Raw genomic sequence first — 15,000 nt, 5'->3', positions numbered from 1 at the left:
GATGGGTGCTGTGTGATGGGTGCTGCAGCCACCCCGATGGTTAGGGGCAGGCTTTGGTCTTGATGGAGGCAGGGAGAGGGGGACTGACCTCAACCAGGACTTTTGGAAAGCAGACAGGAGCAGCAGTGTGCTGGGACAGATCCTGCCTCGGGGTGGAGCAGGGCACTGCAAGCCTCAAAGCCACCCGAGCTGATCTCCCTCCTCAATTCTTCCACCCACTTGCTAGCGCCAGGCAGCGAGCCTGACCCCACAGAGAGACCCCCACAAGGGAGCAAAGGGTCTGTCCCAGCGGGGACAGCACCTCGCCCCTGCCCAAGGAGGGCTCCACGGGCGGTTTGTCCTCGCCGTTAGAAAAAGCAGCCATTTACAGCCCGTTTCTGCTGTCCCTCTGCACATCAGACTCACAGCAGCACTCAGAAAATGCCGTGTTTAGCCCACGGGAAGCAGAGCATTTGCAGCACCGAGCCCAAGCAGCAAAAGGGGGGTCCTTCCGCACCCCTTGGAGATGCACCCGGGGCACAGGGCTCTGCTCCACCCAGCTCAGCCCCAGCTCCATCCCGAACCCTCTCCCTCCCCAGAACCACCACAGGCCCCAGTACAGACCTGTACCCGCAGCTGGACAGGCTCAGCCCTCGCCGTGCTAACATCACAGGCAGCCCCCAGCCCTGGGCGCAGACCCCGGCACCTCCAGGAGAAGCCCACAGGCGGCTGCCCGAGCTGGGCTGGAGCAGGGTGGTCGTGCCGGGGGGTGGCAGCTGCCCCCAGCCCTGCCCTGGCCACGCTCCATCCTTCTGCTTTTGCAGGGATAAGGAGCTGCAAAGTGCTCAGGGCAGGCGGGCTGGGGGCGCATCGCCCTGCTGCGGGGGGACAGGGTCCTGGGCAGGTCCCACCCCGCTCCGCGTCCCCTCCGCCGGGCCACACGATTGGGATAAAAGCCCCTGAAATCCACCCTGGGCAGCTTGGGAAGCAGCTGGCATGGCGCTGGCGAGCCCAGCCCTGGGCAAAGCAAGGCAACCGGTTATTTACCGAGCACACAAAGCCCCGGCTGCAGCCCCTGGTCGGACACTGATCTGGATTAATTCCTCGTAATCCCCTTCTCGTCGGTTAATCCAGCATCTGACCGCAGCTCCCAGCTGGTGGAGTGCTGAGGTCTTGGGGTGGGCACGGGGGAGCAGCACCCCAATGGGTGCCCGCTGCTCCCAGCCTCACTGCCTCCCAGGTAAACAGGCCTCAGAAACAAAGGAATGGGGAAAAATAAAACTAAAACCAGCTGACAGCTCATTCACTGCCCTGATCTGGGGATGCCGTCGTGTTGACACCGCAGCTGTAACCCCCCAGCACCCCCGTTCACTGCTGCTCGCACCGGGCTGCCCCACAAAAAGCAGAGCCAAAACTGTGATTTTATCCCTACACAGGGAGTGACCCCCCCGGACAGAGCAGGGCCAGGCTCAACACCCAGCCCCGGGCACGTGGGGGACGCGTGGGGACAGGGAGAGGGGACGGGGACCGCGTGGGACCTGCCGGGCTGCGGCCGCTTGTCCCCGCACTGCCAGCAAGGGTCAGCGGCAAGCAAAGCTGTTAGCAAAGCTGGGAGAAAAACAACATCTGTCCCTCCCGCAGCTCTGCGTCTGTCGTTTCCAAGGAAAATTTTAATTGAAATTTTTAACTTTTTTTTTTTTTTTTTTTTAAGCCGTGGAAAGGAACAGAGGCAGGGAGGGGCGGGAGGGATTTCTGGATGTTTTGCCTGCGGCGCTCGCCCCTCTGCTTCGCCGCCTGCCTCGCCCCATCCCCATCAAAAAGTCACGTCAGCATTTTGGCCAGGTCAGCCGGCTTCCAGCTGGCTGCTGGGGGTCAGGAAGAGCCAGTGCGGGTGCAAAGCTCCAGCCCCCAGCCCAGCCGTGCCTGCCTCGAAGCCTGGGGCTGGGGTTTGAAGCCTTGCAGGAGCGATCTCCGGTCCGGTGTCTGGAGATCCCCCCGAGAGCCCCAGCTGGCACCACGCAGGAGCTTTGCTGCCACCCGAAACGGCGCTGACCCCTCGGCAGACAGGGGAAGGAAACACCAACCGAGGCGGCGCGTCGCGAACTGCTTCGTTCATTCATTCATTCCTAATGAACTCTGCTCATCCTCAATTATTGATGCTCCCGGAGACTCAGCCTGCCGGCCTCGGGAGAGGAGCAGAGCCCAGGTAACAGGACACGGCCCCCGCAGCTGCCTCCTCGCTTTGGGTCTGGCTGCAAATCCCTTCCAGCAAGCAGCCCGGCCAGGCACAGCACCCAGGGCACCAGGCATCACCTCGCCGGGCTCTCAAGTTTCCAAACAGCTCAGGGGGAGCAGCCCCCGGCTATCCCGGTGCTGCACACATCGTTTGCACTCTCCTCTTCCTCCCCGTGGTGCTGTGCCGTGTTTTGGCCAGCCAGGAGAGCAGAACCTCAGCAAAACCCCTGTGCAAGGAGGGCTTCCACGAGCCCAGCTCCTGCCCCCCGACACAGGAGCCAGGAGACGCACAACCGGGAGCAAAAGGAGCAAGAACTGGAGGAAAATGGGGCTGCAGCAGCAAAGGTGGGAGAAATGAGAGGTCCAAGGTGCAGCTTCGGGGTGCTCTGACCAGCACACCGAGGGCCATACCACGAGTCTCCGCTGACCCCCAGCCCTCTCAACCCACCTGGACCTCGCCACCGAATTAAAAGCGCACCACTCGCAGCAACAGCAATTCATCCAGCGTCTAATGCTCAACATTTTGTCAGGATTATCCCGATTAACCCAGAATTAATCCCAATCTCAATGTTAACAGGATTAGCGTTCAAATCGGATTAGTTTTTAAAGCAGACCCCTCGACTGAAGGCAGAGGCCGTCCCCACCAGATGTGCGCCGGCAGCCAGATGCGAGCGGGAGCCGGGCACGAGCTGGGATCGGGGCCCCTGCAGCAGGCACCGCCGTGACACCAGCACCCAGCACACCCCTGCCCTGCAGACACTGGTGTCACTGGGACGTGGAAGGTGCCTGGCACCAGGATGTAGTGCTTCCACGCACAAACACCCTCCTGCACCCGGACATCACCCGGGCGGCTCAGCGGAGGCCACGGGTGGCTGCCTGCCCCCTGTAACCGCGCCGCTCCCCTTCCTGCTGGCACCAGCAGCCTTCGCCTGCCTGATGAATATTTAAGAGCCTGGCTCCTCTGCAGCCTCATGAATATTGACAGCTGCTGGTCGCTGCCACCCAAACACGCCTCGGTGCCGTTCCCCCCCCGGCCCAGGCAGCGGCTCTGCCCCAGGGATGGGGTGGAAGCCGGGCAGCATCACCACATCTCTGCGTTCAGCCCCAAAAGTCCCAATTCCTCCCCAAAAGCTCAGGTGCTCCAAAGCAAGGCCGGGAGAGGGGGGCTGAGGCCATCCCTGGGGATGAGGCTGTTGGGGCTGGGGTGGGACGTGTGGCAGGAGATGGATTTGGGGGTGAGGGTAAAGTCCTGGCTCTGCCCCAGCCAGCTCAGTACCCCACGGACGTTTACCCCAGCGATTTGTCCCTCACTTGGGTCGAGCAGGAGCCGCTTCCAATCCCCTGCTCTCCGGCAACACTGCCTCGTGTGACAGCATCTTCCAAAAATAAGCAAATTACTGCATCCCTCAGGGACGCCGGGGGACTGGAAGGAAAGCCAAGCGTGAGCACACGGCACAGAGGGGATGAGGGAGGGAGAAGGGGACGAGCCCTTGCTCGGGGTCACAGGGCTGCACCCCAGCAGCAGGGAGGGAGCCGGTGCAGGATGCAAACCCCACGGGATGCCCTGGTTAGAGCACCAGCAGGGTGATGGCTGGGAGCTGGGACGTGGCTGAGCACCTGGCGGGGGACTCGGGGACCGGCAGCAGCGTGACAGTGGCCATGGCGAGGCTGGATCGATGGCTCCGTGCGAGCACACCGCCTGACCCAGCTGGCAGGAAGGAGCATTCGTGAGACGAGCGGGGCTGGCTCAATCTAGAAGCAAGTGCAGAAGCCCCAGGGATGCGCTGGGGCTGCCTTCGTGGGGGCACAGGGCAGGGGGACAGGAGAAGAGCACGGGCAGGAGGCTGGGGCAGGACCTGCAGACACAGCGGGGTGCACGGGACCACAGCGGCTGGGGACAGCGCAATTCCTGGACCCCTCTCCACAAAGACAGCACCAGCCGACGAGCATCTGCTCAGCTCAGCTCATCCTGAGCCCGACAAACAGCAATACCACCCCCCCAATCCCCCAGGAATCCTCCTGCAAAGCCCATGACTGGAGAGCCCCAAATCTGCGCACTGGGTCCCTGGGCATTTGGCACTGCCCCTCCCCACAGCCCATCCCCTCCATCCCTGCAGCTCTCTGCCCGAGGGGGGGCCTGCAGCCACGAGCCCCCCGGGACGCAGGTGGCCTCGAGGAAGCCCCCGGCACCTGCCTGCCGGCATCAGCCTCGTGCACGGCTTGCCCCTGCTGAGCAATCCCCAGCTGCCGTGGGCTCATGCCCCACTTGGTAGTGGGGTCAGGCAGCTGGGGTCCCCGGGGGAGATTTAACTCCTGGTGCATTTGCAGAGCAGATAGAGCCCGGGGACACCGCCATGCCTGGCATGCAAAGTGAAAAAGCACACAACTCTAGGACATCACCCTGCGTGCCTGCCAGCACCCAGCCGCTGACACCCCTGGGGTGCCTGGAGCTCATCCCCGTTCCAATTCTTACAAAAAATGAAGAAGAAGAAAACAAGGAAATAAAATCAAGGCTTTTTTTGCCTTCCCTCCAGTCCCCGGAAATGTCACAGAGAGCATGTGGTTAAAACGAGCCAGGGAGGACTCAGACAGCTGGATATTCATGGAGCTGCTGCTTGCACGCATTTTACAGCGCAAGTACTCCAGGAATGAACACTCAGAACAAGTGCACATATTATGCATTTTATGACTACTCAGCTCTGAGCTGCCAGCCGAGGCAAGTGCCTGTTTTTTCCACAGGAAGAGCAGCCCCACCAGGGACAACATGCCAAGGTCACCCAGCAACACGCCTGGCCTTGAAGTGTTGCCACCGCATCCCCCGGCGAGGAGGAGGGAGGCAGGGACATGCGTACTTCCCCCTGCAGACAATACGGTGCCTGTCTGCAAGGTGCTGGCAGGCAGCGCCGGGCAGGACAGGCTCCCGCCGGGGTCTCCTTTGTGCTGCCGGGGAGAGGCAGCGCCGGGCGCGATGGCTCTGGCACAAGGCAGCGGGTACCAGCAAGAAGCCCTCTGCTCTGCCATCCGCAGCCTGCTGACGGGCTGGTCCCCAGTGCCTGGTGACAGGGAGGAGGATGCAGGCAGACAGCGGGACAGAGGCAGCAGCACCCCAGCCCCTGGGCACCCCCCCGTTGCTGCCCCTTCCCCTCCTGCAGGCAGCACCCGACCCTCTCCGCAGGGCTCGAAGCCATCAGTGTGCTCTGCGTGTCCTTCAACACACCATGCAAAAGCCACTCTCTGGGGCCTGGCAGTTTGTGTAGGGATCCTCCTCCCTCCCCATCACCCCACTGCCTGTGAGGTGTGGGCTGGCACCGCCAGGCACTTGCAAGTCCCCACTGCACCCCGAGCCAGGACACCACCGAGCGCACCGGCGTTCCTCCCGCACGCAGCATCCAGCGGGACCAGATCACACACGGGTGTGTGGAGCAGCTCCCTGCCTGCCCTGCACCCCCACAGCAGCTCAGAGACACGTTCCTCTCCTCAATGAGCTTCACAGGTGGGTCCTGAGCCCATCTGGAGTGGGCTTTTTTTGTTCTTTTCCCACAGTTAAGTAAATTAGACTCCTTGTCCCTGCTGCAGTGAGATGACTCAAGAGCAGCAGGATTCGCCTGTGGGGTTATAGTGGCCTAGGTGAGGGCAGGACACAGATTCCTCCCTTTCAGGTAACAACTTTGCTTCTGCAAAACTCATCCCAAAAGCATAAAGCCCTTCTCATGAGCTTAAGCTACCGCCAAGCCGAGGACAAACTGTTTTGGCACGGGAATCCTGAGCAAAACCCCAAGCTCCCACCCCCCCGCGTAGACACAGAGATGAGGCAAGGGTGGAAAAGTGCATGCATTTCAAACAGAAGCATGAAAAATCAGAAATACTGACCTTAAAGCTCCAGTAGTTGGGTTGCTAACAAAAAATAAAACAACAAAACAAAAGAAAACAAAAAAAAAAATACCATTAAGATTCTGCTTTGACTTTTGTTTTCCTTTTGAGAATTGTTGACTTTAAACTGCAACATTAAACCTGCTCTCGTTTCTGCTTAAAATCCCCTCCCAATGGGTTGCCTACGCTTCATGCTGCTCAGGGCTGCTGAAAGGGAAGCGGGATCATGCAAGCAGGCAGGAAGGGCCGGAGAGGGGCACTTAGCGCAGACGGGGCTGCAAACTAAGTGAAGCAGAAGGAAGCGGAGAGCGGGACGGCAGCCCAGGATCGCTTCTGGAGCGCGCTGCCTTGGCACGTGCTGGTCAGGCTGCTGCCCTGGGAGTCGGTACTGGAAGCCAGAACAATGTTCAGTTTTAAAGGGCTCTTCCAATCCCCCCGCTCTGCCCCTGCCACCTCCCTCCGGTGCTTCTTCGCGGCGTTTCCACCGGTGTCAAACCGATGTGCTACAGCGAGTGACAGGCGCTGGCAGCAGCCGCGGCCCAGCAAGCTGGAGAGCTCAGGAGCTTCCTCCTCCCAAGCCACCCGCTGACAACCAGCGGAGAGAGGGAACCGAAACTCCCGAGGATGCCCAGAGCTGTGGCTGCGACACCCCTGAAGGGCAGTGGGTGCGTTCGAGACCCAAACTGCTTCCCCAGAGGGGCACAAGACCCTCCGAGGACCATGCAGGGAGAGCACGGCCAGCAAGGAACGCGTGCTCCTCACTGCACTGATTTGGGGCAGTGGCAGTGCTGCAGGGTGGGACATGCTCTGCACACAGCAGCACCACGAGCACCCCGGCAGCACCACGCCGGGGCCGGTCCCACAGCACCGTGGTGACGCCAGCCCTCGCCAGCTGCAGCGCGGGGCTGTGCCGGAGCAAGCAGCGCGCTGGATCGGGTGACCACACGTGTGACCCACCTGGCTGGGTGACAGCAAGTGTGAGCCACCCGGCTGGGAAGGGAACGCACTTTGATATCACTGAAGCATGCAAATTATGGGTGGGGGTGGGAGAGACACCTGCAGAGCAGCTTCTGTCCCAACTGTCTTTTATGGGGATCAAAGTTCTTGGCTTCTCTTTGCCTCCCCCGTCAAAGCCACCAATCTCCCCGCTCTTCACGGTATCTGCTTCTTCACCACAATCACCATGGCTGCAAACCTAGCGCGCTGGGTAGAGGATGCTTTCCTTATTACTGGTTTAATACAGAGCAAGCTCCTGCACCAAGACCCCAGTCCCCAGCCCCTGCAGTGCCCTGGTGGCTGCCGAGGCACCTCCTGGAGCAGTGCTCGGGGAGCACAGAGGCAGAGCTTGGGTAGAATTTGGAGAATTATTGATCCAAGGTCTCTGACAGTTCACTACCGGGGTATCCACCCTTCCTGGCAAGGTAACTGGAGGTCAACCCTACATCAACACAAACCCTCTTGTAAGGTCCCTTGTTAGACGGATCTGCAGCCTCCGAATTCCCTTATTCTGATCGACACAGGTGCATTTCCATTACTATTCCCTAAGACATGAGCAGACCCACCACAAGTTCTGCATTGAACCGACTAAAGCTGTTTTCGAAGTGATTCAAGTCAAACAAACGCAGTTTGCTCATGCAGCCAAGCCTCAAGGCACAAAGGTCTTTTCCAAGGGCACACCGTGACTCAGAGGCACAACCAGGAATAGAAGCCCAGAGCCCTGATTACCAAGCACCACGAGACAACAACCAGCAGGATCCAAGCCTATCCTGGGCACGTAATGCTATTCCAAAACACCGGGAGCTGGAGAGGAAGAAACTGCCTCGGAACACGTTTTAGTACTGGACAAAGCCACCCAGGGCATCCAGCAATGGGGCCAGCTCCCGGAGCTGCAGCCTGGGCACGGGACGGAGCCCAGCAGCGGGTTCCTGACGAACCCATCTCTGCGTCTCCTGGGGGTGAGCAGGACTGCAGCAATGCTAGAGGGCTTCACATGCTGCTCCTGGGTTTGGGAACATCTCCAGTTCCACAGCAGATGGATCCACTTTGTAACAGGGCTTCTGCCTGGGACCCCACAGCCCTGCTGGGGTGCCCAGGGGATCCCACATAAACCAAAGCCAATTTCAAAGAAAACAGGAGTGAATCTTTCACCCCTCTCCTTGCCAGACTCACCGCGGGCTCTCCCAGCCCCACGCAGGACCAAGGTCACGCTCGGGCTCCAAGCGCAGGAGCCAGGAGGGGCAGAGCGGTGGGACAGGGCCAAGCCCCCCAGCCCGAAGGGCCAGGACCCAGCCCCGAGGTGATGCTCCCAACTTGCTCCCTCTCTGGCTTGTTTTCCTCCACGCTCCTTATTTTGCTGTCGGAGAGTCGCAGTAATTTTCCTCAGGCCCTGATATTGCTGATCCTATCTCTCACCAGCCCTTGGTACGTATTTTATTTATTATTTTAGGATGACTGGACAGGCTTATCGCAAAGTCCATAAATTACACCCCCACCACACACAGCCACTCCACATCAAACCAGTGATGAGCTCGCCTGAACCCCGAGTGCCCAGGCAGGGGATGGGGAACATTCTGGAAGCGATGCGGTGTGGTCAGGGTGAGCGGGTGCCAGGATGGCACAGCACGGCACCCCCTCACCCAAAGCCCACAGACACCCGTGGCTTTGGGCCCCCTCCCAGCTCCCCAAGCAGAGCATCCGTCCGGGGTCAGTTCGCCTCCGCATGGCGCAGGCGGAGCCCCCCGAATTGGGAAGGTGCCCAGCGGGGCGCTTGCTTTGGCGGTGGCTGCAGGGCTCAGCCCCATCTCCTTGCGCTGCTCCAGGTCTGGGGCTGCCAAACTGGTGCCGTGCGGCGAGGGCAGAATCTCCCCCGCGGGCATCGCAGGGCTCCATCTGTCCTTGCCGGCACTGCCACGGCACCGAGCTCTGCGGGGCGCGGAGCAGGTTTCAGAGCCGGCTCTTTGCCCGGTTTAGCTCATTTTCTACCAGCCCATTTCCCCCAGAGCCCCCCTGTTCCCGTGGTGCCTCCCACCAGCGGCTCCACCAACGCTGCTGTGGGACCAGGGGCAGCCCCAGCAGCCCCCCAGCGGCCCCACATCTGGCAGGGTTGAGGGTTGGCACAAAGAGAAGGGAAGAGGAGAGGGCCAAGGTAGAATTAACATATCGCTGGCTCTTCAAAAGCATCAAAGGGAGATAATGGTCTGAGAGAGGATTTGAAATGACAGCCCTGTTACAACCGATAAAAACAGGCAGCTCGCTTGCAGCAGAGCTGTGCAGAAGGTATGAGGAATTACAAAGGCTGAGATTATAATTACAATGAAAGTCATGTCCGTGATGCTGCAAAATGAGCGACTAACGAGGGCTCGGGGCCCTCCCGAAACACAGATGTGCACACATGTGCACAGGCATGCACATCGGAGACAGCATCATGCAAGCACCAAGTCTGCTCGGGCACACATGTAAGGAAACCCGTGCACACAGCAACACTGGGAGCTGCACCAGCACACACACACATGCACGCTGCAGACCCGAGGAGAACCAGAGCTGGGGGAACGCAGCTAAGAACATTATGTAGTTAACTAAATTTTTAAAAATTCAGTCTTTGTGACAGTCCCAGGAGAAGAGCAGTAGGTAAATGAAATCCTGGTGAGTCACCGCCTTGACCAAGGCAGGCTTCCTCCGGTTAACAATTATAACACGAATCTGTTAGTGATTAACAAGGCAGCACCGACTGCGTCCCTCTAAAATGGGCAGCAGCAGCAGCCCCGGCACACTCCACCGAGGGGAGGGACAGCGGCAGTTTCATTGGCTTTTTAATTAACTCATTTTCAGGAGTTCCAATTTCTGATCGAGTCCCCCTCAGGCGCAATGTCTTGACAAACAAAAATCTCCTTGAAAAATAACAGCAAAGTGGAGTTAATCTGCTTCTCCTTATTAAAGTTTTTAATGCTTTTCAGCACTGGAGAAGCTGAATTAGCAAAATGACAAGATAGAGCCGAATGCAAACAGTAACCAGATACAGCGAAGAGACACCGGCGCTGTGCATTGCAGATACTGTCAGCCGAGGTCTTGTAATTTTTGCAGAAGGACCTCTCCAACCTGAGCATCGCAGCACGTGGGAGAAAGGCCTGCGTGAGCCAAGGCTGGGATCCGGGAGTGCTGGATCCAGTCCCCGTCACGCCTGGGCTCCCACGGGGCTCCGGGAGCCACTTCAACTCTCCAAAGCCCAAACCCCACCACAAGAAGGGCACGGAGATGCTTGTTTTGCACCTCCTGTTTTAGGCACAAGCATATTTAGGCAGGGAGCTGGGTTTTACTGCATCCTGCTCCAGTCCCCAGCCCAAGGAGGCTCTGAGGGCTGCTGAGGGCACCAACCCCCCAGCCCAGGCAGGACGTGCAGCTCAAAGCCCGCAGGGACGCCCCATCCCTCACCCACCCATGCACCGGCCTCTCCAAGAGCTCCTGCTGAAGGCTCGTCAGCTCCCCGACAGTAATTACAGCCCAGACCTACAAGGCAACCTCTGAAAGAGCTCGGGTGATGTCAGCGCACAAACACCCTCGGCCATCAGTGGATTCGTGCTCCTGACCCTTCCTCAAGCACCCCGATTCAACGATACCACCACGAAGCAGCAACACCCGTAGGCAAAACGCAGCCCCCGGCAGCGACGGATGCAGCAGGACCCGAGCACTGCTGAGGACGAGCCACGCAGCCACCCTGCTTGGCCTTGAAATCTCCCTGCCGTGGCCCCCCCGGTCAGGTTCTGGCACCCCCTTTGTGCTGCAGCTCCCCAGGGCCTGGTGCTGGTGCTCAGCACACCCCCAGCCCGCTGTGACCCCCCCCAGCACACGCGGGGCTGCACAAGGGCATTAGAAACCCCCCTCCTGCTTGGGTACAACTTGGTGTGGTGGCCACAGCCTCCCAGTACGGCCTCCCAGTAGCTCCAGAGCTCCGGACAGCCGGGGTGCTGGGCTGGGGGGGGCTGCAGTGGGGGCTGCTCACCCCATAGGGGTAGGGACCAGCAGGGGCCGTGCACCGGGCACCCCCTCCTCTGCCTGCTGCGGGCAGCGGGGACAAGAAGCGGGGACTGGGGGGGGTCGGGGGGGGGTCACACGATATGGGGGGGGCCAGGAAAACCGGGGGGAAGTTGCTCTCATAGCGGAGTAGCTATGGCAACGGCACGCGGGGGTGGGCGAGCACCGGGGGGGGACGTGCAAGGTGAGCGGGGCTGGCACCCGGCTGGGGACCAAGGGGACACCTCGGGGACACCCCAGCACCGGCAGAATCGGGGGGGGGGCATGCTGCGGACCCCCCGGACCCCCCAGCACCGGCTCCAGGGGAGAAGGGGGGGGGAGCAGTGGGACCCCCCCGCCGCCGGGACCTCGCTCGGTGCCCCCCCCAACCCCGAGCTGGGGCCGCACGCTCCTTAATGCCCCCCCCCCCGCCCGCTGCGGTCACTGTCACCGACCCCCATCGGCACCCCCGGGATCGCTCCCCCCCTGCGGGAACCCCACGGGAGGGGGCGGCCCCCAGACCCCTGCACGCCCCCGGGAGACGTTCCCGGGGGGGGGAACGGGGCAAAACCGGGGAGGGGGGAACCGGGCAGAGCCGCAGGACCGCGCCGCTCCCTCCCCATCACGGCAGCCCCCCGGGACCCCCCCAGCGGTCTCGGCGCCCCCCTCCCCCTGCTCCCACCCCCCGAGAGGCTTCCGCGAGCCGGGGGGGGACCCGGGGCTGCCCGTGGGAAGCGATCGGCTCCCACCAGTTGGGGGGGGGGGACACGGGGACAGTGCGGGGCTGCCCCCAGCCCCCCCCCCACAACCCCAGGGGGCGATGCAGGGGTCCTGACGGGGGGGATGCCCCAGGGAAAGGGCAGGTATGGGGGGGGGCGAGATATGGGGCTGGACGAGGGGTGGGGGGAGATCAGGATATGCGGGGAACGGGGATGCTCGGATGGACCGGGGAGGGGGGAGAGATGAAGATACCAGGGACGGACGGACGGACGGACAGACAGACGGACAGACAGACACCCCCCCCCCCCCCCGGTACCTGCGGCAGGTGGCCCCGCAGCGCGGCTCAGCCCCGCCGCTCCCCGCTCTACGGCGGCTGCAGCGCGGCCCCGGGGGCGGGCGGGGCCCGGTGGTGGCGGTGGCGGTGGCGCTGCTGCTACTGCCGCGCGCCCCCCCCTCCTCCTTCTCCGGTCCCCCCCCCTCCCTCCCGTCCCCGCTCCGCCGCCGCCGCCGGCCCCGCGCCGCCCGCCCTTATCTCGGGGCGCGGTCTCCATGGCAACCGCGACTCCACCTGGCGCCGCGCCGCGCGTGCCCGCGACCCCCCCTTCCACCACCACCCCCCCCCCCGGAGGAGGAGGAGGAAGAGGAGGCGGAGCGGGAGGGGGGGGGGGGGGGGGGGCTGCGGGCACGGTGCGCGCGCACGCGGGTGCATGCACGCTGATGCACGCGCACGCACCTGTGCGCATGCACCCGCGCGCAAGTGCAGGCGGGCAGGCGCGTGCACGCGCGTGCACCTGTGCGCGTGCATGCGCGCACATGCGTGAACACACGTGTGCAGCGCTGTGCATGCACGCACGCTGATGCAGGTGTGCACACCTGTGCGTGTGCATGCACACACATGCGTGAACACACGTGTGCACAGCTGTGCAATGCACACCCATGTATGCACAGCTGTGCATGTGCATGTGCACATACCTACACACACGTGCACCTGTGCACATGCATGCACACAGCCAAGCATGCACATGTACCCGTGCACACACGCACCGGCACAGCCCCCGGTTCCTGCAGCCCCAAGGGGTTTTCCCTCTGACACCATCACCCAAAGTGCCCCCCCAGAAGGCCTGACGGCCACAACGGCAACGAAATCAGCAGCATTTTCTGAACAACCTGCGTGCAATGCAACCACCGGGATCTTCCTACGGACCTCTGCAATCAGCGGGAGCTGCTGGAGGGGAGCAGGGTTCGAGCATCAGCGTGCAGGAGCAGGGGCACGGGCAGGAGCTGGGGGCTGCAGGAGCTGTGTGGTGCTGGACCCGGGCGTCCTGCTGACCCAAACCACAGCACACAGCGCTCATAAGCCCTGGGGGCACCTACCAGGCCCTAGCAGGAAAGAACTGGCACAATTACATGCAAAAAGTTGTGTGCAGGTAGGAGAGAAGAGCGGCTTTCCCTTCCCTGCTCTGCTGTGCCCACAGCCACAGCCCAGGAACGGGGACACGAAGTGAACTGCAGCAAACCAGCACCCCCAGCCTGCTGCACCCTGCTGTGGGACTGATCCTGCCCCCACAGCAGCACCACCGGGGCCCTTTGGTGAGGCAGGAGAAGGCCACGGGCCCAGATTTGTGGGTACGCTCTGCGCTAGCTGTTATTTATTTATCCCAAAGTCGGATTTATTCTGGGCAGCTGCAAATCTGCTGCTGTCAGGCACCACGGACACATTAACACTTAGCTTGAGCCTTTTATTTATTTTTTTTCTCTGCAGCAGAACTGGACAAGCTTAAATCCAGGCTTTTATGTACTTTTATTTGGACCTGAGCGAGGTTCCTGCTCAGCTCTGCTGCGGTATTTAACCCCGTGCTGCAGCTCGCGAGCTGCAAGGCGCCCGAACAGACGGGGCTTCAGCTGGCGTGCGCAGGCTGAACTGGTCAAAGGGGTGTTTGTAATCCCCTTTTTGCTGGGGTTAACCATTTCTCTGCGTATCAACACTGGTTTCAGGTCGGTAACCCCAGTCACGGGGCAGAAAAGCACATCCAAAAGCAGTCTGGGTGTTAGTGAGACACAAGGAGGGACACGGAGAAGGATCACCCCATTAAAACCTTCATGTTATTACTGTCCCAAGCACTCCTAACGTCCTGGTGGAGGTCACTGCAGGCAGCCCCACAGCCCCCAGGGCAGCCCTACCCACGTCCCGTGTCCCCGAGCATCGTTGCAGGTGGAGCTGAGAAACCCGGCCGTGCCGTCCCCGTCCTGCCCCATCTCCCATCGCATCTCCCCCACGGGGGCAGGATTCAGCCCAGGCACAGCCCCGAAGCCCCGCGGCCGCTGTGCTCGGTCCGCCAGGCTCTCAGTCCCATTCCTCCCTTTATTGTTAACGTGCCCATTTAACGCGTTCTCCCATCTGGGTTTTAAATTAGCTAGCTGCTGCCTCAGACTTCTCTGCAGATTTGCTAGCAGTCTGTTGGGTGTTGGTACAATTATTTGCCTTTTTTTTTTTCCCCTTGCTCTGTTATACATACATACGATTAAAATTAATATTGCACTTGCTTTCCAGCTCCTATGCAGGAGTACAACTGCAATTTGCTGCGGGCTTTGCCATGCCGAAAGGGATGTTGACATTTATGAAATATTTCCATTCACCTTTGATTGTGTAGACCCTCTCATATGTAATTTTTTAAAAACAAAACCCACAAAACAGCCAAGCCTGCGATCTGAAATACCCGCCAGGCTCCCTCAAAAACACCCGAGCAAGTTCTGCCCGTTGCAGGCAGGCCCGGAGTACTGCGTCCCAATGTCATTTTAAGGTTGCCCCCAGGTTTCCATTGTTTCTATTTTCATTTTCTCCCCGTTATTATTTACCGCCTGTAGGGAAAATGACAACACACACCCACGGCTTCTTTCCTCCCCTTCCCCACCAGCTGCAAGAAGGCGACTCTCAGCTGGGGCTGGGGTGGGCACCGTGCCCATGCCCAAGGGGCACGGGGAGCCCCCTGCCCCCCACCCTCCACCCCCATCCCAGGGGTGTCCCGCAGGGGCTCCACGGCCCCAAGCCCTGGGCTGGAGCCTGCTGCTGGAAATGCAGAAGATGCTTCCAGAATGCAGAAGGTCTTTTTGTTCGCCTCCTAAAATCCTCCAAAGCTCAGCAGCCCCCGAGTCAACACTAGCTGGATTTTTCTTTTACAGCTGCTGCCT

At 60.8% G+C, this 15,000-nt stretch overlaps 1 protein-coding gene across 2 annotated transcripts in view; it reads right to left on the bottom strand.

Annotated features, from left to right (window-relative positions):
* The window catches only part of SRCIN1 (SRC kinase signaling inhibitor 1), a 30,604-nt gene extending 18,377 nt beyond the window's left edge, over positions 1–12,227 (bottom strand). Inside the window, exons 1-2 of one of the 2 annotated variants that reach the window (XM_082779276.1) lie at positions 12,128–12,218; positions 6,085–6,108 (exon numbers count right to left, since the gene is read on the bottom strand). The gene's annotated coding sequence lies outside the window, so the exon portion shown is untranslated. Of the gene's footprint in view, positions 1–6,084; positions 6,109–12,127 lie in introns of both variants that reach the window. The other variant, XM_082779275.1, reaches the window with a different exon arrangement.
* Between the last annotated feature and the right edge of the window lie 2,773 nt (positions 12,228–15,000).

This window comes from Aythya marila, assembly GCF_965140915.1.
Source record: "Aythya marila genome assembly, chromosome: 25".
NCBI lineage: Eukaryota > Metazoa > Chordata > Aves > Anseriformes > Anatidae > Aythya > Aythya marila.
This window is presented reverse-complemented; position numbering and strand designations above follow the sequence as displayed.